We start from the raw sequence: 23,245 nt of genomic DNA, 5'->3' as shown, positions 1-23,245 counted from the left end.
CGGCGAGCCAAGGACAGTCCTTCCTGCCCACTCAGGTCCCAGGCCCCGGGGATCTCCACTCTCAGTTCCTTGCTCTACCATTCCCTCACATGGCTCCCCTCTGGATGGGTGGGCCCTGGTGAAGTGCTCAGAATTTCCTCCATGGATGTAGTTGCACAATCAGGAGACGGACAAAACCACATGGTTCTAGAAGCTTCCGTTTCTTTCTTTGATGAGCACATTTTTAAAGTGTGTTCTTGTGTGATTGACTCGGTGGCTGTTTGAAGTTGTTGTGTTTTTGTCTAGTTTCTAAATTTCTGCATTATTTCTTTGGGCAATGGGAGGGAGTTTCTGTGATTCTGCTTTATCCATCTTTAAACAAGTTGAATGTATTTAAGAAAAAAAGATTCACTTTATCAAAAGGCTGCTTAGTTCATGCCTTTCTCATAACTGTTACTCAAAATGAAGCACATATGAAAAGAAGGTATTATATTACCTATAGCCTGGGTGAAAAATAATTTAGTACAAAGAATTAAGGTGTTCTTCTTTCTGTTTCAATAGACTGCAGGGCTTCCTAGATGAAGTGAGATTTCGACTGCTGAGAGATGGAAGGGGAAGGCTGAGTGTGGGCAGCAAGGGCTACTAATCTGGAAGTTTTAATTTCCTCAATTTCTACTCCTTAGAAAATGCCTGTCGCACAGAGGGTTGGTGACAACCCAATGAGATAATCCTTACGAAAGAGTTCAGAGATCTTTAAACACTCCACAAGAATGAGCGGCAGTAACAATTACATTCAACACTGAAACGGATCCTTTCTTGGCCCTAAAAGAATTCACAAAGAAGCTGGGTGAACCTGTGCCAGGGGTGGGTGGGAGAACCCAACTCTGGCTGTGGGTTGGGCCAGCTGGCCTCTACAGCCTTCCCCACCATGAGCCATTGTCCGTCGCAAGTACTCTGATAAAAGCTCCACTGTGCCTGCATCTTCTAGTGTGCTCGGAGGGGGAAAGAAAGCATGAGCTCAGCTTGGCCATAGGACAGGGTTCATTTTGCTCTCATCATTCACAGAGGCCTCTCCCCAAGACTTTAGCGACGGGCAGGACCAGCTACATAGTTTGTAGGACCCAGGGCAAAACGAAAATGGCCCCCAAATTTTAAGAATTTCAAGATGGCAACTGCAGAGCACTAAAACAGGTGCCAGTCACACAATTAGGAAGTCAGCTCTGCCACCAGGACCACCAAGGCAGAAGGGAGGAATGCAAATGAGCCAGGCCGCTGGGGGGCCTCAGTGCCCCCAGTCTGTCCCTCTCCCAAGACACTGCACAAGGGACTCTTAGGAAGAGGAGATGCGAAGCGAACACATATACCAGCTCTGGTGTTCTAGAACATACTCTGAGAACTTTACCACCTTCACGACGACCCCGAGGTAGGTGATTTTATCACTATTTTACAGATGTATGAAATGACACCTAGAGTTTAGGTGGTTTGCCAGGATTCAGATGCAGAGTGTCTTGCCTCAGAGTCTGACTTCTTAACCTCTGTGATTTATGCTTTTCCTGGGGGTCTTCTGTATAGTTCCTCAGAGAAGGGAACACTGCCAGGGAAACTGGTCCAGGAAAGTCACTGGATCACCAGGTTGCAGCCTCTTCTCCTTTGCTGCCCCTATAAAACCACACCAAACCCATCTAGGAGGGGGCAAGGTTGCTGGGGCTAGGTAGGCAGAGATGATAACATACCTCGTCCAAGTGAGAGGTATCTTAGTTTGGGTTCCCTCCTCTTCTGTTTGTTTGTTGTTGAGACATAGCAGGAGCATGCACAAGCAGGGGTGAGGTGGGGGCAGAGAGAGAGGGAAGAGAGAATCCTGAGCAGACTCCACACCCAGCAGCACAGCCCGAAGTGGGGCTCGAGCTCACGACCCTGAGATCATGACCTAAGCCGAAATCAAGAGTCAGATGCTTAACTGACTGAGCCACCTAGGTGCCCCAGTTAGGGTTCCGTCTAAAGCAAAGCCTGCGATTCAGCTTTGGGTGCAGATCGGTTATTTAGGACATGATTCCTAGAATGAGTCCAGGATCAGAGAGTGTCTAGAAGAAAGAAAAAGGGACAGGGAAAAGGGACAGGGAATATTGGGGACATTACTGATGCTGCCATTGTGGGCAGGGGGAGCTCAGTTCTGCAGAAAGCTGAGCATTCACCCATCACCTCCTGTCCCCCATTGATTAGGGGCTATCTCTGTGGCCATTAACTTCCCCAAACTTCTGGGTTGTTCCTGTCTTGGGTGGGAAAGACTACCCTGGCCCTGGAGAAACCCCGGGGCCAAGAGCAAAAAGACCCAGGGAGTGGGCTTCAGGTAGGATGTGCTCAAGGTGAGTTTAAGTCCCTGGTGCACCAGAGCCAGCTACCACCAGGGCAGCTGAAGAAAGTGGACGCAGGGAATAGAGGGCGGGACCCCCAACATGTCTGTACAGGGCCCACCAGTTTTCACTAGGGACCATCTCTCAACGGAATCAGGGAGCAGAAGTGGCTAGGAGATCTGTGGACAAAACGTCATTTGCATTGTTCTCCCCTGGGTCTCTGGGTTCCTCATCAATGCCTGCATTTTCTCATTCTTGGAGCTACCGTCTTCCCCAGGCCCAGAGCATGGGAGATGGCACGGCAGGCTAGGGCCAGTCAGCTGTTGTTTACGGAGTGTGCTTCCTGAATGGGCTGGCAAAGGGGCAAGGGAGGGGGAAGACAGAGGCTCTGTTCCCCTTAGGGCAGCAAGTTGACACACCCCGGATGGCATCACAGAGATTGGTTGTGGCCATGATGAAGGGCTTCAGGGGAGAGGCTGATCCCGAGAGGCCATCTAGAGAAGGAGCCACCAAGCCAGGAAAAAATTCCGAGTAATGCTTCCCTGCTGGCCGGAGGACCCTGGAGACCCCGCTAGTCTGCCCCTCTCTCACCTCCTGCACACAGCTGGCTGCCTATCTGAGGCTGGCCTGGGCTCAGCCAAGGTTGTTGGCTTAACCGGCCTGCTCTGAGCCTCATGTCAACCTCTTCCTTCCCTCCCCGAGGCCTTCTTCTCTTGGCCACATTTCCCTGAAACCACTCGCTAGGCCCTGGTTGCTTTCTGCATTGTTCTGCGAAACTAGTTGACAAGATGACCAGCCCAGAACCCCTGAACCTGCAAGCAGAGGGGCGGGTTTATAATACCTGTTCTTCCATGAGCAGGGAGAATTCCAGCCTGGGAAATAGAAATCTTGACTAAGATCCCAGCTCAGCTTCTTCCTCAGTTTCCCCACGTGCAGCAGGCATCTGCCCTGCCATGTCCCACCTCACAGGGCTGCTGAGACATCAGATGAAACGTCTGTGAGCGATGTTTTCAAACCAACGGAGCTCCGTGTGGATGGAACACATAAGAACCCTTGCTGGCCGCCCTGTGCCTGGCTTCCCATCAGACCCGATTCCTACGCTCTCTTCCTGGCACACACAGGGACCTCGTTGTATGCAGCTCGTGAGCTTGGCGAACTCCTGCTTGTCTGGAATCTACACAGGCCAGTTGTGAGTTGCCTTGGAGTCGCAGTGCCATGGAAGAGGCCCTCAGTCAGGGCCCGAGCCAGGTATCCCTGCTCCAGACCCAGCGGCTGGGAGCCCCATGGCCTTGGGCAAGCTCCTTGATTTCCTGGAGCCTCGTGATTCATCCCACACAGGTGGTTACCAGGCCGGCCCGGCCCGTCTGCCTCCTGGGGCCCCCCGGGGGTTCAAGATAGAGGACGTGGGTCTGAGCACGGGAGAGCGACACGCTCGGTGCCGGGTGAACGCTGGGGGTTGTTCCTGGAAAAATAAGGCCTTCCGACAGGATTCCACAGTACACATCTGGCCATGAGGGCTAGACGGTCCTGAAATGTTTTCCGGAACATCTGAGAAAGTCGGCGCAAGAAGAGAAAGACTCAGCTTCTAGCTCGCGGGAGGAGCAGGTCATCGTCACCCTTGGGCGGTGGGCTCGGTGCACGAAGGTACCGGGTACGGCGGGTCAGCAGGGGAGCGAGCGGACTTCTGAGTCCTGGGAAAGGAAGACAAAAATGGCAAGATGTCTTCGGAGGGGAGGCAGGAACCAGAAAGGAAGAGCAAGGCAGGACCCACGACGCAGGACTTGCATCAACGCAAGGAGGAGAGGGCAGGGGCTGCGGGACGGGATCCCCTGGGCGGGCTAAACCCCCGTTTCTCTCTGTCAGAAGGGCCCGCCTCCCGACCCTATGGACGAACCGTGATTGGCTTAGAATTTACTATATCCGGGGTCAGTTTAGTCCTGAGACCCAGGCCTGGCCAATAGAATCTGAGGCCTAGTTCCCTGGGGACTTCTGGGAAAGCGCTTCACTCCTGGTTGAACCGAGAGCGCGACAAGGGAGCCTCTTCCCTCCTCCTCACCAAGGAGGCCAGTTCGGACCCCGTCCCGTCCCAGTGGTTCACAGTTCTAACCAGCTCCCCTACCCCGCCCGCCACCATTGCCCACACCTTCTTGCTTCAGCCCGGTTGGCGTGAGAGGTTGAGCCCGGGAGCTGCTGCGGCATCGAGTGAGAAGAAAGCCAAGAGCCTCGTCCAGAAGCTAAGCCAGGACGTTGTCAGGCTGCTGCATCTTGAAATTCCCTCCAGGCCCCTTGCCATGTGAGACAAGGCATGTCTTCGCGGCTGAAGCCACTTGTAATTCAGCGTTCTGTGGACAAGAGAACCAGGGGTAAAATGACACTGGAACCTCGACCCCCCGAAGGGAACGTACAGTTTTCTCAGCACTTTGCAGGCGCTTGTGTCACTCAGCTGTCCCAGAAGACAAGAGGAGGAGGGATCTCGCCCTGTTCCCTAATGGATGAGCAAACTGACCAGGGGGCACAGATGACCCCCGAGGTCACAGAGCTAACTGGTGGTGGGTCTGATAGCGAAGGTCAGAGTTGCTGCCTCTCGCTGCCGCACACTTTCCACTCCACCTGGGAGAGACCCAAACTGAAGCTGAACAGAGGGACACGCAGCTGCCCCAGACAGCTAAAATGGAAGGTCAGACAGCAGCCTCCTCTCACCTGTCCGAAGAGTCTCAGGGAAAAATGAAAGAGAATCTGATCATCACGCACTGGTGAACCATGAGCTTGGGTGAGCCCAGGCTGGAACCAGGCAGTACAGGGGTGGGGAGATGGACAGATGAGGAAGGTGGCATGTTCTGCCATCGCCCCTGGGAATCTCCTAGGTGGAAGGAGGGAAAGATGAGAACGTGTAAAGCAAGGATTGGCAGAGTTTCCAAAGCATGAGGCCACCTGACTTCCTGAGTGGGCGGGCAGGCACCTGCGGATCCAGTGGGGAAGATGCAAGGCCATGAGGTTGGGACCAGAGAGAAGAGCGCCAGGAGGAGGGCGGGCTCTGCCAGAGGAGCTTTTCCAGGGAAGGTGAGTTCTGGACCAAGGAGCCCAGGAGCCTTGGGGCGGGGACTGGGAAGGGCTGCTCTGCGTGCTTCCCTGACCCGGATGCTGGCTGGCCATGGGTCCCTAGCGAGGGTGCACACGGAGGAGTCCTTCCTTATGATTCAGCCCTCAGTAAAGAGCTCCTGGGGGGTAAACTCAGACTCTACACACAATCAGATGTGAAATGTTTGCAATAAGTGGTACTAATCATGACGTCCCAAAGATTGGAGATTATTTACTTAAAAAAAAAAATGAAAATCAGTGGTGCACCTGGATGGCTCCATTGGCTGAACATGCAACTCCTGTCTCTGCTCAGGTCTTGATCTCAGGGTAGTGAGTCTTATTTTTTAAAATTTTAAGTAAGCTCCATGCCCAGCGTTGAGCCTTCTTCAGAAAATTTTTTTAAAAATTAAAATAGGTAACAAAAGGCACTTAGTGCGTGCGCATGCGCACACACACACACACACACAGGGTATGGATTTCAGTTCCACAGCATGCAGGGCTAGGCAAGCTAGAGAGCTGGATAGAGAGAGGGAAACTGGAAAGAGGCCTCTGAGGATAGAGAAAATGCACATGCCCATTGCAAGTCGATGAGGCAAACACCCTTGTTTCAGAGTGCTTCACCAAGGCTTAGAACATTGTCTTTTTTCAGCTATGGGTGCCTTCGTGTTCGCCTCTCTTAGTGGCAGGAGGTGGGGCTCATTCATTCATTCGTCTTTTCATTAATCAACAAACATTGACCCAGTGTCTTAGTGTATCAGACACTATCTGTGCAGCTGGGGTAAGAAATGAAAAACAGGGCTCATGCTCCCGAGGCCCCACAGAGCGTATGTAGACAGCATGGTCCGAGCCAGGCCGCCCACGGTTACGAGGCCATGGGATGCGTGCTAGGAGAGCCGTGAGCACCATGGAAGCAGAGAAAACCAGGTCTAACCCAGCCTGGGCTGTGCCGCAGAAACCTCCCTGCTTGGTCTTCATCAGCAGGGCCCACCACAGCAGCCCTGGCAAGAACAGACCCACGCCTGAACGAAGGCAGAGCACAGAAAGGAAACGGTTGGCTAATGGGGAGAGGCTCCAGGAAGTACTTGACTGAGGGAGATGACCCCGAGTTGTCCTTGGATGTCTAGCTCATGGGACCAGCAGAATTTGGATGCCATTAACTGAAACAGGGAAGAAAAGGAAAAAAACAGGTCTATGGGCAAAAGGGGTTTTCTTCTCAAATATAAGAATCTTGATCATGTAATTATCTGACATAACATTTACCAAAGATTCTCCACAGCTTTTAGGATAATATTCAGGCTCTGTTGTTTAGCACATATGGCCCTCCAAATTCTTCCTTCTCCTCTAGGCTTATTTCTTGCATTCCTCTAAGTTCATCCTTAGATACAGCTATATAAAACTCCTGGTTATTCCAAGACACATTCCATGGCTGCTGTGTAGTTTTGTACGTGTGATTCCCTCTGGCTAGAAAGTGCTCTGCAGTGAACATCTGTTGTTTGTGTTCTCAGTACTCTCCTTTGGATTACTTCTCCTTTCTCATTCCGTGGGGTCCTGACAGGGCTGCCAATCACGTCCTTCCCGCTGGCCCCCGGGGTGAGGAGAGCCAGGCCTGGTCAAGCAGGGTATCCCATCCTGCCATGACTGGCCCAGGATGGGCACGTGACCCAAGCGGGGCCAATCAGAGCCCTCCTCTGGGATTTTTTTAAATCTATAACTATTAATTATTTAATTCTTAATTTATTAACTAAAATAATTGAATATTATTTATAAATATAATTATATATTATATATTATTTTACATATAAATATAATTTCTAAATATAACTATATATTATATATACTTTATTGTTTTATATGTTATAAATATATATTATATAATATATAACATATAATATATTACATATATAATAAATATAAAATCATTAAAAATAAATAAATGTTAATGCTGGGAGGGTTCTTTCTTCTTCTGGGGACAAACAACTGAGGTGATATAAGCCTAAGATTTCCTGTGACCATGACCCTCCTGTCCCCTGAAATGTAAAGGAAGCTTAACTGATAAGGAGAGAATGAGTTCAGCACAGAGAAAGACACAACAGCGATGATGTAAGGAGAGCAGCGGGTCTGAATGCTTTGTGAGTTCAGAGGCCCGCTTCATCCAGTTATCCCTGGTTTGCTTAAATTCATCCTGTCACTTTTAAAACCAAAAGACTCGGGGACGCCTGGGTGGCTCAGTGGTTTAAGCATCCAACTCTTTTTTTTTTTTTTAAACATTTTATTTATTTGACAGACAGAGATCACAATAGGCAGAGAGGCAGGCAGAGAGAGAGGAGGAAGCAGGCTCCCTGCTGAGCAGAGAGCCCAACGTGGGGCTCGATCCCAGGACCCTGAGATCATGACCCGAGCCGAAGGCAGAGGCTTTAACCCACTGAGCCACCCAGGCGCCCCTAAGCATCCAACTCTTGATTTCAGCTCAGGTCATGATCTCAGAGTCATGAGATTGAGCCCTGCATAAGGCTCTGGAGTGAGGATGGCACCTGCTTAAGATTCTCTCTCTCCCTCTGCCCCTATCTCCTCTTAAAAAAAAAAAAAAAGAAAGAAAGAAAATGAAAGACTCCTAAAACCCAAATCCTAATTTCTTCTATTCACTTCTTACACATCCTTCAAAACTCAGTTCCAACCTAATTCTCCCAGAAAGTTTCCTCGGACCAGTTGTTCCTCCCCTCCTTGTTGCAGGCACTTCCCTTGGGTTCCCACAAGATCCTGGGCATGTTTCACTTGTAGCCCTCGGCCATCAGATCTGTCGCACCTGGTTCATATTTCTGCTTACTGTCAAATCATAAGCTCCTTAGCCCTAATTGCATTCACATTATACCTCCATTTCTGGCACAGAGCAGGTATTTTAAAAACGTTTGGTGAACAATAGCAAGTTCAGAGCTTGTCTGTGGAACATTCGGATGCGCAGGAGTGTTTGTGGGTATAATTAATCATTGTGAGGGATGCTGGTGGAACAGGTAGAGGCCAGTGGGCTGTAGGCAGTGGGCAGTGGACTGTGAGGAAGGCCCTCAGTCTGTCTCCAGTGGCTTATCCAAGGAGGGAAGGAGAGTAGTTGGGTGGTGACTGGGGGGCGAGGGAGGATTTATTAGAAGATTCCAAAGTTCCGAGTGTGTTTCTATTTGAGGGAATGGAGCCAGTGCAGAGAGAGGGCTGAGGATGCAGGAGAACCTGGGCGTGGAACCAGGAGAGGGGGATGGGCCCAGAGCACAGGTGGGCGGACAAGCAACAGGAAGACCCAGCGGATGCTCAGTTTAGGCAAGGACAGAGACAGGGTGGGGGATGGAGCAGCCATGGCACAGTCACCTCACTCTATAGCTCCACAGGCTAGTGGGGTTGGGCAAAACTGAGCCTCCATCTTTTTCCCGAGACTCCCAGAGCAGCCGGCTGCCTTTTTCTCCATTACCCTCCACCTCCCAGCAAGTAAGGCCATTGCTGAGCTGGAGTGGCCCTATCAGGTCACAGGCCTCCAGCTGGGTCCAGACCTCCCAGGTGCCGGCTGGAACTCAGAGCAAACCTCGGCATTGTTCCCTCTGTTGTTGTTACTGGACCCAGGAGATCAGGTTCCCCAGGATAGTGTTTGCTGACTTTGTCCAGGGCCATGTGATCCTGTCACGGGAGGAGCATGGATGTAAATTATTGAGGAAACCTCAGGTTCTCAACAACTCCCTAGAGAGTCAGATATGCCAAGAAACCCGAGAGGGCTCTGCCCTTGGGGTGCCACAGCTGGGATTGTGCCGGGGATCACTTCCCCGGCCTGTGGCTTCTGAGCCTGCCAGAGATTGAAACTTGAAGTCTGGAGGCTCACCAGGGCCCCATGTTCAAAGTCCTCTGCAGCCAGAATTGCCCAAATGTTCTGGAGGGTTGAGATGGCAACAGCCCAACTCAGAACCCACAGTCATTGGGGCCCTTGGTGTGTTTGCAGGTGAGGAGAACACAGCGCCTTCTAGAGGAGCCCGGGAAGGCATGGTTTTGCTTAAGAGAGAGGAGCTGTTGGGAGCTCCTGGCCAGAGGGAGGACACAAGGGGACATCTACACACATGCACCCCGCCCCAGCACACACACTGTGTCTCTAAGGACAGCAACTGCAAGACACAGGCAAGGTGTAAGTAATTATTCTGGAGGCTGGAACTAGCTGGACCACTGCAGGAGTGTGGCCCAAAGGAGGGGATTTGCTGAAGTTGACCCTTTCCCAGAGGCCTCCCTGCCATTCTGTGCAGAGCTGTGCCAACAAGGGTCCAAGCGAGTTGGATGCATGCTGGTTCTGGCGGCTGCTATCAGACACTGTGGTTCCTTATGGGGGGCAAAGCTGGAAGGATCTTGCTGGCTTGTTGCCTTCAGTCCCAGAACTCTCTGGAAGAGAGGAAGGCAAGGTGGGGAGGAGTTCGGTGTTCAGTCTTTCCAAGCTTCCTTTGGCTTTGGTTATCAAGAACAGCCCATCTGTTTGCTCAGGTCTCTCACTTCCCCACCCTTGACTACCTGTTCTCACGCTCACTATGTTTCCAGGCTCTTGAAGGTTGCTGAGCCTGTGCACGTCTGCATGTTCCTGCCTCTGTCTCATGCACCTCTATGCCCAGGCATCCAAGTGCACATCTGCATATCTCCCTGTGGATATGACCACATGTGATAATTCCCATGTTTGCCCAAGTTGTGCCTATGCACACATGAATGTGTCCAGTCATGTGTGCTGGAGGATCCTCACTGAGGATGTTAAGAATGAAACTTATCAGGACTTAATGTCTAGCAACATGACAACATCAACACAGCTGGCTGGACATTGAGCTGAGTCTCACCACTTCCCTGGCTTTGTCCAGAACCAAACACATACCCTAATGTCTCAGACACCCCTGACACCTTAGACACCCCTGAGCCCCTGAAGAACTCTTGTATGCTACACTAAAGACTTTCCCAGAAGGGCTGATCCTTGGAGCTTCCACTGAATTTCAGCTCATTTATTTTACTCACCCATTAAACCATCTGTGAGCTTCTGCCAGGCCAGGTCCTGTGCTAAGAGCCAGAGATACAGAAGTGAGTAAGACACAGTCCCTGTTTTCATGAAATGCACACTCTAGCCAGGGAGTAAGACCTGGACACAACTAATCACGTTCAAAGGCAGACTCTGATAAGACCATGGGAGTCCAGAGAAAGAAAACATGAATGTCCCCTGAGGTACCCAGGATGGTTTCACTGAAGTGGCGTTTAGCTATGACTGGAGTAGACTTTTAACAAGAGAATGTGCGGAATAGCATTCCACGCAGAGCCGTGGTACGTTTGGAGCTCTGGAAATGCAAAAGCCCACGGAGTGTCTACTTTCAAACCCTTCTGCAGGGCTACTGTGTTGCATGATTCTGGGGGAGTGACTGTCACATGGAGTCGAGCATGAGGGGTGCCCCCTGAAGTTGTGTGATGGTGTGGTCCTGCCCCCCTCTTCTTTGGCCTTATTAGTCTGTGCCCCCAGCCTTACTTGTGTGACACCAAACCAGTTCCACACAGAAGCAAATGACTAACGTGGGATTCAAAAAACCCAGGGTAGGAGGAGGTGACGGAACATACGGAGGTGAGACTCCAGAGAATCGCATGGAAAACCAGCCTGCTCTGTGAGGATAAAATCAGAACGGGTTGTTGAGAGTGATTTCAAATTCTTTCTTTGAATCATTTGCTTAACAAACATTCGTCTGTTCTCTTGGAAGAGACAGATTTACAGAGGAGGGGAACCTCTGGTTTGTTCATGATGATTTGGGTTAGTGTTTCTTTAAGTATGTTCATGAGAACAATAAATAGTCCAGAGAGATTCTGAGATCAAAGAAAAGTTACTGGAATCAAATACATTTAGCAAATATGTGTCAACAAAGCACACATTTTCCTCTACTACAATATTTATCAGTGCCTTTAAAATCTTAACATGCTCTGCGAATCCCCATGAGCAAGATATGACCAGCAATATTTCCTAACATTATTTCAACTATAACCCCCACATATTCCCACAGAACTGGTAAGGTTGATTAAGACCTTCCTGGGACAACCCAGGATTGGGGACACTAGTTCCAGGAGTCACGGGGACAGTGGCAAACCAGGGGAAAGGATTCATAAACTCAGGGGCAGATGGTGTGCCAAGGAGATGTCATCTAGCTCACTCCATCCAGGAAGACTTTCTAGATGATGTGTGATCTTGGGAATCACTGAGAGAAGAAAGGATAGTCTCAAGGGACTGCAGCTTAATCTGTGTCATATGAAAGCAAAACATGTACTTGGAGGTATAACCATGAGTAAAATGCTATGGTCTTAAGCATCTGTTAAAACAGGCTTTGAAGGGGGGATAAGGAGGAAGGCAGAGGCCCAGGTCTTGTCTGCTCTCCAGGAGCACCAGCCTGATGAAGCAAGCACAGCCCCTGCCTTCTGAGGGCTCCTAGCCTGAGGGAGGGACGCAGGAAATGATGGCTTCCAAGACAATGGACTTTGGGCAACATAGTTCAAGGACACCTGAGAGGTGGGAAACAGGCAAGCCTACAGTTGCCACAGTTGAGTGCCTTGAGAGAATTTCTAAGCCACAATGCAGGGAAGGGAAACTGAGGCAGAGCCCGGCAAATTTTATGAGTGAGGAGAAGGAGCTACGAGTCTGGGGAGACCCAGGCAGCTACAGTACACAAGAGGGTACTGAGGAGTGGGGAGCTGCATGGAGAGAGAACCCTGGGAATCTCCCAAGTTTTAAGCAAAGTGATGACCCGCGTATGTGTGTAAGGAAACTACTCAGAGCTGGGGAAAGAGCCACCCAAACCGATGAAGGGAAGAGTACCTAGAGCTCACCAGGGCTGGGAATAGTCCCTATTCCCACCAGTCAGACTAGAAACATTCATAATTTATGGGTAGAGTACTCAGAAGGATCTTACTTCAGTAGTGAAAATAATTAGCCCTAGACTAAACACTGCTTTCATCTCACGTAACAAATCTTAAAGGCATGAAAGGATAAAATGGCTGCATCCCACAACACATTCAAGAATATTTATCGAAATACAAAAATACCTAGCAACAAACAAAGTAAAATTCACAATGTCTGGCTTCCAATAAAAAACTACCAGGCATGCAAAGAAATAGAAAAATACAACCTATAATGAGAAGAAAATATCATCACTGAAACTGGCCCAGAACCCTCAATTAGGGTGACCACTGTCCTAGTCTGCCTGGGAATAGGCCAATTTTAGCACTGAGAGTGGTGCGGCCCACGAAAGCCCTCTGTCCCAGGAAAACTGGGCCGACCGGTCACTTTACCTACAACTAACACCATACTTGCTGGTGAAAGACTGAATGTCTTCTCCCTGAGGTCAGGTGCCCATCAGAACATCCACTCTCAACAATTTTATTGTGTTGGAGACTTCAGCCAATGCATAAGGCAAGGAAAAGAAATCCCTATTGGAAAGAAGAAAGTAAAACTGTCTTTACTCTCAGATGATAAGAGGGAAATCTGATTAACTCTAACAAAAAGCCATTAAACTAATAAGTGAGTTTAGTTAAGACTGCAGGATACAGTAAAGATCTGCAAATCAACTGCATTTCTGTATACTAGCTGCGAACACTCAGAACTATTACTAAAATTAAAATACCCTTTTTAATGGGATCAAAATACCTGAAAAGAGCATAAACATGACCATCAATGTGAAGGACATGCATGTTGCAAACTACAAAACACTGATGAGAGAAATTAAAGATCTAAATAAATGGAGAAACATTCCTTGTTCATAATTTGGAAGATACCATATTGCTAAGGTGTTAATTCTCCCCAAATAGATACAATACAAGCTCAGAAAAATCCCAGTAGTCATTTGGGTAGAAATTGACATGCTGATTCTAAAATTCTTGTGGAGGGGCTCCTGGGTGGCTCAGTCTGTGAAGCATCTGACTCTTGATTTCTGCTCAGGTCGTGATCTCAGGGTCGTGAGATCGAGCCCCACATCAGGCTCCGTGCTAGACATGGAGCCTGCTTAAGATTCTCTCTGTCCCTCTCCCCCTGCTCTCCCTCCCTTTTTAATTAATTAATTAATTAATTAATGTGGAAATACAAAGGAACTAGAATAGCCAAAACAACTTTGAAAAAGAACGAAGTTGGAAGACTAACACTACTTGATTTCACAACTTACTACAAAGCAGCCAAGTAGCCCCACATCTGCATGGGTATAGCGGGCTGACTTGTGCTCCTTCCTTCCCCAAAGCAAATGTCCACCCAGAACCTGTGAATGTGATCTTGTTTGGAAAAGGGGTCTCCGCCGATGTAATTAAGTTGGAGATCATAAGATGAGAACATCCTGGATTTAGGATCAGCCCTAAATCCAGTGACAGGTATCCTTATAAGAAGCGGGGAAGATCCTGAAAGATAGGTAGGGAGGAGGCCAGGCAAAGATGGAGGCAGACACTGAGGTTCTTTTGCCACAAACCAAGAAGTATGTGGAGCTGTCAGAAGCTGGAAGAGTTCAGAGAGAATTCGCGACTCAGCCTCTGGAGAGACGGCTTCCTGCCAAGCCCATGATTTCAGACTCTAGGCGTCCAGAACTGTGGGAGACTACACATCTGTGGTTTTAAACCTGCAGGTTTGTGGTGTGTTCTTAGGCAGTCCTAGGAAACAAATGTATAGGAGATTTTCTACAAAGGTGAAAGGTAATTCAGTGATGAAAAAAATAGTCTTTCCAACAAATGGGGCTGCAACAGTTGGATATACATATGCAAATAAATAAACTTGGAATCATGCCTTTCAGCATATATAAAAATTAACTCAAAACAGATCTCAAACATAAATGTAAAACCAAATCTATAATTATCTGGAAAAACTCATAAAAGAAAACCTTTGGGACCTCCCCTGAAGAAAGATTCCTTAGACATGACACCCACGTATGATCCATAAAATTAAATATTGATAAATCAGACTTCTTAGAAAGAAACCTCATGCTCTTCTTAAGATCCTGTTAAGAGAATGGAAAGGCGAGTCACAGACTGGTGCATCTGTCTGATAAAGGACTTGTGTTATATATTTTTTAAACTCCCAAAACTCAATAATAAAAAACAACACAATTTTAAAAATAGACAAAGATTCAAACAGATAAGCCACCCAAGAAGGTATACAGATGGCAAATAAGCCCATGAAAAGAGGCTCAAAATCATCAGTTAGGGAAATGCAAATCAAAACCACAAGATACTACTGAACGGCTATTAGAATGTCTAAAATTAAAGGCCTTCAGTAGCAAATGCTGGCAAGAATGCAGAGCAACTGGAATTCTCACATGCTGCTGGTGGGAACATAAAATGGCACAACCACTTTGGAAAACAGTGAGGTAATCTTTTAAATAAACATGCACTTAACACGTGATCCTGCTATTCCACGCCTAGCTATTCACCCCGAAGAAATGAAAGCGTCTGTCCCCACAAAGTCTTGTACACAGATGCCCATCCATACTTGAGCGGATAAACAAATGACAGAACTGAAAAGAGATTAATAGGTGATATACATGATAATGGATGAATCTCAAAAAATAATGATGCATAGTGAGTGTGGACCAAAGAAGGACATAACGTCCCCTTCCATTTGTATAAAATTCTATAACATGAAAAGAATGTATAGTGGCAGAAGACATGAACAGACACTTCTCCAAAGACGACATACAAATGGCTAACAGACACATGAAAAAATGTTCATCATCACTAGCCATCAGGGAGATTCAAATCAAAACCACATTGAGATACCACCTTATACCAGTTAGAATGGCCAAAATTAAGACAGTAAACAACCAGTGTTGGAGAGGATGTGGAGAAAGGGGAACCCTCTCACACTGTTGGTGGGAATGCAAGTTGGTGCAGCCACTTTGGAAAATAGCGTGAAGATTCCTCAAGAAATTAAAAATAGAGCTACCTTATGACCCTGCAATTGCACTACTGGGTATTTACCCCAAAGATACAGATGTAGTGAAAAGAAGGGCCTTCTGTACCCAATGTTAATAGCAGCAATGGGCACAGTCTCCAAACTGTGGTAAAGAAGATACGGTCCGTATATACAATGGAGTATTATGCCTCCATCAGAAAGGATGAATACCCAACTTTTGTATCAACATGGATGGGACTGGAGGAGGTTATGCTGAGTGAAATAAGTCAAGCAGAGAGAGTCAATTATCATTTGGTTTCACTTACTTGTGGAACATAAGGAGTAACATGGAAGACATTGAGAGATGGAAAGGGAAAGAGAATTGGGGGAAATCAGAGGGGGAGACAAACCATGAGAGATTGTGGAAACTGAGAAACAAACAGGGTTTTGGAGGGGAGGGAGTGGGGGGTTAGGTGGGCATTAAGGAAGGCACGTATTGTATGGGGCACTGGGTCTGGTGCATTAACAATGAATCTTGGAACACTGAATAAATAAAATTTAAAAAAGAAAAAGCAGATCTATGGTTGCCTGGGAGGGATGCAGAGGTGTGGAGGGGAGGGAGGGTAGCTATGTACCTCCTGGCAGTGGTTTCATGGGTGTATGCGTGTGTCAAAACTCCTCAGAGTGCACACTTCAGTGTGTGCCGTGTATCGTATGTCACTTAAACCCGAGAAAGCTATAGAACGGGAAAGAAGAACCGGTATCTCCAGAGTTCCTAGCATTAGTGCTGCAGCCTCTGCCGAAGGATGGAGGACGGAGGCAAGGGGCGAGGCTGAGGCATCCCGCAGCTCTCCCTCCCAGGCCACGCTAGCTGACCTCCATCCATACACCCACCCCAAGGAGAGGAGGCAGCCCGTCCCCGCTCCTCTGCCCCTGCAGCAGGAGACTGACTGCTCGTGCTTGCCTGCAATCTGGATGGAGAGCAAAGTCAGAGGAATGAGGTCATTAGAGTCCTTGGAGCAAGATCCCCCGAGAATTAGTACAAACGTCAGAAAACATTTGGTCCAACAGATGCTGTAAAACCCCTCGGAGTAATCTCTTCTTTTTGTTTCATTAGTCTTTGCTGCCCTTTGCAGCTGAATCTTCCCGCAGGCCTGGGGGGCTCTGCTCAGTCGCTGTCCTGCGGTCACGGGGTGGGGGCTGCCATGAGGGGGAGAAAGTCCAGGACCCCGGGCATCACTAGGGTGACACATAATGGGGGACCATGCTCAGATTTTCAAGGATGTGATTTTTTTCCCTGTTAAATAAGGTTACTTATTACATGCAATCGTATTTATAGTTTCATAAGGCTTTTTTTTTTATGAATACATTTTTAAAAATTGCTCTGAGGGTCTACTGAACTGGAAGGTAAGGCAGTTTGCAATCTTATTCCCAACAGCCCTGTTGCAGAGCGTGGAGGTAGTTTATTCTGTTAAGAAATTTAAAAATCTCCCCTGCACTTGACCTATCTGGTTTGTGCCAAAACTGAGTTCAGCTCACTCTTCTGCTGGGTAAAAGACTCAGAAATTCCAGCCTGCTGTAGATACAGGACCACAGATTCAAAATGATCAGAGGCCACATAATGGGCAGACTCAGCAGTTCTGCTGGGACCTAGGTGTGCAGGTCAAGCCTTAAGGAATCCCTCCATCCGGGGGATAGATTCCCAAGGCCCCAGCAGACTCCTCTCCCGCACCCTTCCCCACCCTGTCTTACCATCCCTATCCCTTTTCTCTGAAAGGTAGACCCACTAACCTCCCCCTTCCCACCCTGCTGCACGTGGGACACTAGTAATAGCACCAGCTGACATAGGGCACTGAGGTGGCCAGGCACCAATGTGGGCCCTTCCTGTAGATCACCCAGCAGATCTTCACGACGTTGCTCCGAGATCGGTTCCTCCAAGTCTCCTATTTGACAAATGAATAAACTGAGGCAAATAGAGGTGGGGTGAGGGTACAGAGTTTCCAGTTTTTAAAAAAAAAAAATTTTTTTTTAGTTTTAAAAATGTTTAGTTATGGTAAATTACATATAACATAAAATGTACGCCCTTAGCCATTTTTAAGTGTAAAAATGTGTGTTAAAAATATTCACAGTGGGGACACCTGGGTGGCTCAGTGGGTTTAAAGCCTCTGCCTTTGGCTCAGGTCATGATCCCAGGGTCCTGGGATCGAGCCCCGCATCGGGCTGTCTGCTCAGCAGGAGTCTGCTTCCCTTCCTTTCTCTCTGCCTGCTTCTCTGCTTACTTGTGATCTCTGTCTGTCAAAAAAAAAAATAATAATAATAATATTCACATTGTTCTGCATCCCACCCCCAAAAAACTCTTTTCGTCTTGCAAAACTGAAACTCTGTCCCCATTCAGCGCTACCCCCTCACTTCCCCTTATGCCCAGCCCTGGCCCCCAGCCTTCCACTCTCCATGTCTATGAATTTGGTAACTCTGGTTACCTCCTAGCAGTGGAATCCTACAGCATTTGTCCTGCTGTGACAGACTCATTTCGCTTAGTATAATGTCTTCAAGCTTCATCCATGTTATACCATGTTGTCAAAATTTTCCAGAGTTTCCAGAGTTTCTGTTGTGCAAGATTAGTTCTGGAGCTGGGAGGTAGTGATTCGCGTGACAATATGAAGGTATTTCCTGCCACTGAACTGTATACCTTAAAATAATTAAGCAGTACCAGTGTCTGAGGAAGGTTTACAGGCTCACTGCTGAAGGCACAGGGCACAACGAGTGACCCGAGACTGGGACAGGCTGGAGAGAGAGGGTGTCAGAAGGCTGGATGAGGGCGGGTGTGCCAGTGAGGGGCCCGGTGCATGGGGATGGGGGGGGCACGGCTGATGGGAAGAGGAGAAGCTGCTTCTCCCAGCTCTTCCCCTTACCAGTGAGGAGCAGAGGGAGAGAGATGTTTCTCTGCAAGTGGCATCTCCTCTCTTTCTTGGGGAGGGAACAGGGGAAAGCGGGTAGAGATGGTCAAGACCCTGAGTGGGCGTAACGGTCAACTCAGCACAGACAACCCCCCGTCCCTTTCCGTATATCTTAGCCTGTGCCTTGACTTGGGGGTTAATTTTCTTCCTCACACTTCATCTCCCTTTGAGATAAGAAGTAGATTGCCACTAAACATGATAAATTTTTTAGATCATTTTCAAGAATTTTGGATTCTTGAAGAAATAATTTTAGATCATTTTCAAGAATCCAGATAGTAAAAGAGACATGTAAATACGGATGATCAGAGGAAAATGTATATCTGAATGTAAGGCGGACAGGAATATATAGTCCTCTCTCTGATTTGTCTGCGGCTGGGCGTATCTTTTGCTGGCATGTTAATGTTCTCACCCCATTTGAGGGGAGGCCAGGAGAGTCAATGGGGGAATATGGCTGGTTATCCCTGCAGAGGTTGGAGTGGGTCATGCTTGGGAAAGGGATCAGAGCCCACTGCAGAGGGACACCGAAGTCAAGAGCAGACCCAGTAACGTGGCACCCGTGCAGACAGGGCCAAAGCCCTTTGACCTCAGGGGAAGCCACTGTATCTCGGCCTCTTCATGACCCTGACATACTGGCCCAACACTGGATTACCTCCCAGGGCATCTTGGGAAGGACCTAGGGGAAGGTGTGAGGGAGTATGGGCCCCACCTCAGCCCCTGAGCAAGAAGAGGCTGCCTGGCTGTGGCCCGGTTGTGCACGTAAGCAGGTCTGGGAGTCCCAAGGCCGTGCCCCCCACCCCCACATCCAGCATCACCCAGTAAATCTTCCTGGTGGAGGGGTGGGGCAAGGCAGGAAAGGCACGGTCCGGGCGTGAGCTCGCTGAGTGTGCACATCTCCCTTGGCCTTTCTGAACTGCTCGGGGCGACTGTCTCCAGCAGCCGTAAAGCCAGTACAAGCACAGAGCTCTGTTACAGCTTTGAACAGCCTTCTCCTCTCTGGGTCACAAAGCCAGGTGCTCAAAGGGACGACCTAATCAAGAAGTTGGCAAGACAACATGAACAATAAGCCCGTATTCCCGCCCTCCCTAGTACCTGGAACCCTGGACTGCCTGGGCACCTGGGCAATCTTTACACGCCCCCCCCCCCCACTTCATACACACAAGTAGTGATCACTTTGCTCTTCCCCTCAGAGCCCCCTCCTGCCCAGAATGCCGCCAGGCTTGCTTGTTTGGATCCTGCTGAGGCCCTGAGTTTGCACTGTCGCGTGGGGTATAATGATGGTGTTGCCTTATCTTGGGCCAGAATTCCTGGAGCAAGTTGGGGCCCAGATTCCTGACAACTCTTGGCTTATAAGTCCTCTGGCCTCTAGCACCCTGAGCGAGGCGGCCTTCCCTGCTCTGCTGGGTGGTGGAGAGCTCCGAGGCAGCCAGACATCCAGTCTGAGAGAGAGGGCTGGGGTCACACTGAGGGTTTCTAACCAGCTCCTGAGGCTCCAAAGCTTTGGGTAGGAAAACCTGCTCTCCAGAAGCTGACCGGAGAATAATAATTATAATAAGACAACAACTAGCTAGTGTTTCCTGTCTTTGTACTGGATCCCACACTCACACGCATTATCTAATACACTATTCACAACTTTAGAAACTCGGTGGGGACAGTTAGATGCTTTTTTTAAATGCCTTTATTAAGTATAAGAGAACAAAAGCTCAGTAAGCAGAAGGCCACTTCTCAAACTGAACCCCATTTGTCCCCAGAGCCATGCTTGTCCCCAGCACCCATGTTTCTCAACTTCCGGACACATCAGCAACTCCCGGGGATCCCCACCCTAGAGTTCCTGATTCAGTAGGTCTGGGGTGGAGCCTGAGTTTGCATCTCTCCAAAGGTCCCAAGTGGCCCTGGTGATCCCAGGAGGCACGCTTTGAGTTGCCCTGCCCTGAACAACACCTGTGACCCTCAACTTCCTGGAGAGACCCCCTGAGTGTCTGATGACTCTCTGGTTGTTGTCACCTTGTGGTCTTTAGCTAGAACATCCAGTCCCAGTGGGTGTCACATATCCATGCTACCTGGTCAGAGTGTCCCTCAGTCCTCTCCCCAAAACGGGGCTTACAGAGGGGGCAGGCAGACCACACCAAGGCCCCCATCTGTATTCAAGATGCACAGCTTTTCACGACTAGCAGAACACTTAACAGCATAACAAGGTTGTTTATACACACCTGAGCCATCTTCATGCTCACACAGAAGCAGGGGGTTCAATGTCAGGGCTCGCTGGACATCAAGACCCCCAGGACACCTTGCTCCTGTCATTGCAGCATCCAGCACATGACTGACACAGCTCATGCCTGGCCTCCCGCTGCAACAGAAGTACCCTGAGGACAGGCCTTCTGTCTGTCCCCTTCCCCACTGCACGCCCAGCATCTAGAACAGTGGCTGGCCCACAGAATGCAGACAAGAAAAATGAACAGAATGGCCCAAATAAACAAATGGACAGTGGACCAGCAAATGAATAAGTGAGCAAACAAACTCAGACAGAGGCAGGGACAGGCTGGGGAGTAGGAATGAGCATGACTTGCTGAGAAGCCGGAAGGTTAACTGCTAGACAGATACATCCCCCTCTCCCTTCTCGAAAGAGGTCACCTCTTCACAGGTATGACAAGCGCAGCCTGGTGTGGCCTGCCCCTGCTGTCGTCTGGACAGATCCGGACAGAATCAGGCTGTGGGGGCTGCTGTTACAGATATCACACAGTGGGTGGCTTAATCAAGAAATTGTCCCATGGTTCTGGAGGCCCGAAATCTAAGATCCCGGTGTTAGTGGAGTTGGTTCCTTCTTTAAATCCCTGAGGAAAATAGGTTAGGAGTGAAAGTGAGACCGTGGGAAGACCCAAGGTGCTTGGCCCCAAGCAGCGGACACAAGATCTCACCCAGGCATTCTTCCGTAGCTGCACCTGCTTGCTGGGGTGGATAGATAGATAAGGAGGGTGGGGTGAGGGCCTGAGGGGGCCCGGGGGGCAAGCCCCACCCCCCAGGAGCAGCTGGAAGCGGCTGTCTCCTCCAGCAGGCTGCCCCGTGAGCAGCCAGAGCCCAAGTGGCCGCGGGAACAAATGGCTCCTGCTGGCATTGCCGACTTCCCTTTCCAGCGCTTCCTGTCCTGGGTGCAAATTACAACACCACCCCCGTCCCCGCCTCCTCTTTTGTGTGTCACCGGAAGAAAGGACCCGGTGGGACCAGCTGAGCAGCTGCAGCTCCACCCCTCTGGGCCTTTCCTCAGGCCTTAGGTGTGCTCATTCCAGACCCTCTTCACTTCCTGCGAAGGCCCATCGTGGCACTGGGCATGGGGAGTGGGGGCCTCCTCTAACTTGCTTCTGTATTGTAATTTCCGTTTTCACTCAAGCAGCCTCAATAAATGCAGTCTCAAGGCTTTTACCAACAAGTCTGAATGAAAGTAGCCACCAATAATTACATAAAACAAACCATCTAGTGGAGAACTGCTTTTAACCCCAGGCACCATTCTTAATTTTGTGACTCTAGGCAGAACTTAGCCAGTTTGGGGTTCAACAGAATCCAAAGTCATTAAAAGAGCCCCCTCCCACACACCCTGTATGGCTGGGGTCCCCCCTCCCCGGAACCCCCCTCCACCACCTTCCCAGCCTTCCACATGGCCATTTACCTGCTGCTGACTCCAGATCTCTATTTCTCTCCTCCCTCGATTGTCTGTCCACTGCACAAAGGCATCTCCGGAGGGAGAGCTTGACCTCCTCCACAGGCCGCCCCTCCGTCCTGCTGATGTCTACACGGTGCGGTCATTCCCCAGGGGGCACATCCAGGAACCTGGGCGTCTGTGTCCACGCCTCCCTCCCTCTCACTGCACCCATTCAAGCCACCATGCCCCAGTCGTTCTATCTTCTAAACATGACCAGAGTGTGTCCTCTCTTCTCTATGGCTGTTGTCTTGGTGTAGGGGTCTTCAAATGCCCTGGATTCCACAGTGACCTCTTCTTTGGATGCCCTGCCCCGGGGGGTCAAATCTTTCTCTGATCCTGAGGTGATCTGTGTCAATGCACATCTGCTGGTGCCCCCCTCCCTCCGGCTGAGAACCCTTCAGGGGCTCCATGTCACCGTCAGGCTAGAGTATAACCTCCCGAGATTCAAGAACTTTTAAGGCCTGCCTCAGCCTCTTGCTAGAGCAGCATAGTCACACACACACCCAGGGCGGCTCCTCTGTTCTCTGTGGCACTACCCCCCCACCCTGGCCTAGCTCCCTGGCTAACTCCTACTTGACCTTCAAAACCCAGCTCAAGGGTCGGTCAGGTCCTGAGGCATGTTCAGGAAGGAACATGTCTGTCCCCAGAAAGCAGAAGTTTGCTGTTACTCTTTCAGTCATGGGGTCAAGGTTTCTATATTTGGACACTGTGCATCTAAGCACCCAAGGGTCTGGGTTCTTTAGAGTCTAGTCTCTCACCATCCACTCCTTCTCTCCTACCTCCACCCCCGCTCCTTCCCCCAAAGAGTGCTGGCCCAAGTCGGTGAGGGGCCAGGTGGCCCTTCAGTGCTTTCTAGAGGGAGGAAGGGCACCCTCATCTGGTGACAGGTAGGATGGCAGGGAGAGGGCAGGCCTGAGCAGGCTGCAGGCTCTGCTCCTAGGGGTTCTAGAACCACCTGGGGACTCCCCCAGATCACAGAAACCTGGCCCCTCCCCAGAGACCCTGATGCAGGAGGTCCCAGGTGTGGGCCTGGCACTTTTGTTTTCAGGAAAACAAGCCCCACAGGGCTTCTAGTCAACACTCAATTTGAGAACCATAGGATATTGAGATCAGATACGAAGTGTCGCAAATACCTTCCCGCTAGTCATACAGAGTTAAGATGCCAACGTTTTGATGCATTCATCGTCTTCCATATTTAAGTTAGAGCACATGGGAGGCCCGTCCTCTGACTCTGCTCCCCACCCCCACCCCCGTATCCTCAGGGAGGAAATGTTTGCGGTGCTGCCTGGCAGGCCTCCTG

At 49.5% G+C, this 23,245-nt stretch overlaps 1 protein-coding gene across 1 annotated transcript in view; it reads left to right on the top strand.

Annotated features, from left to right (window-relative positions):
• The first annotated feature begins 1,050 nt into the window (after positions 1–1,050).
• Positions 1,051–23,245, top strand: part of NEK2 (NIMA related kinase 2) — a 41,885-nt gene continuing 19,690 nt past the window's right edge. The window contains exon 1 of the mRNA XM_059412610.1: positions 1,051–1,402. The gene's annotated coding sequence lies outside the window, so the exon portion shown is untranslated. The remainder of the gene's footprint in view (positions 1,403–23,245) is intronic.

The sequence above is a fragment of the Mustela nigripes genome, chromosome 10 (genome assembly GCF_022355385.1).
Source record: "Mustela nigripes isolate SB6536 chromosome 10, MUSNIG.SB6536, whole genome shotgun sequence".
Lineage (NCBI taxonomy): Eukaryota > Metazoa > Chordata > Mammalia > Carnivora > Mustelidae > Mustela > Mustela nigripes.
The sequence above is the reverse complement of the archived record's forward strand: the minus strand, read 5'-3'. Positions and strand labels throughout refer to the sequence as shown.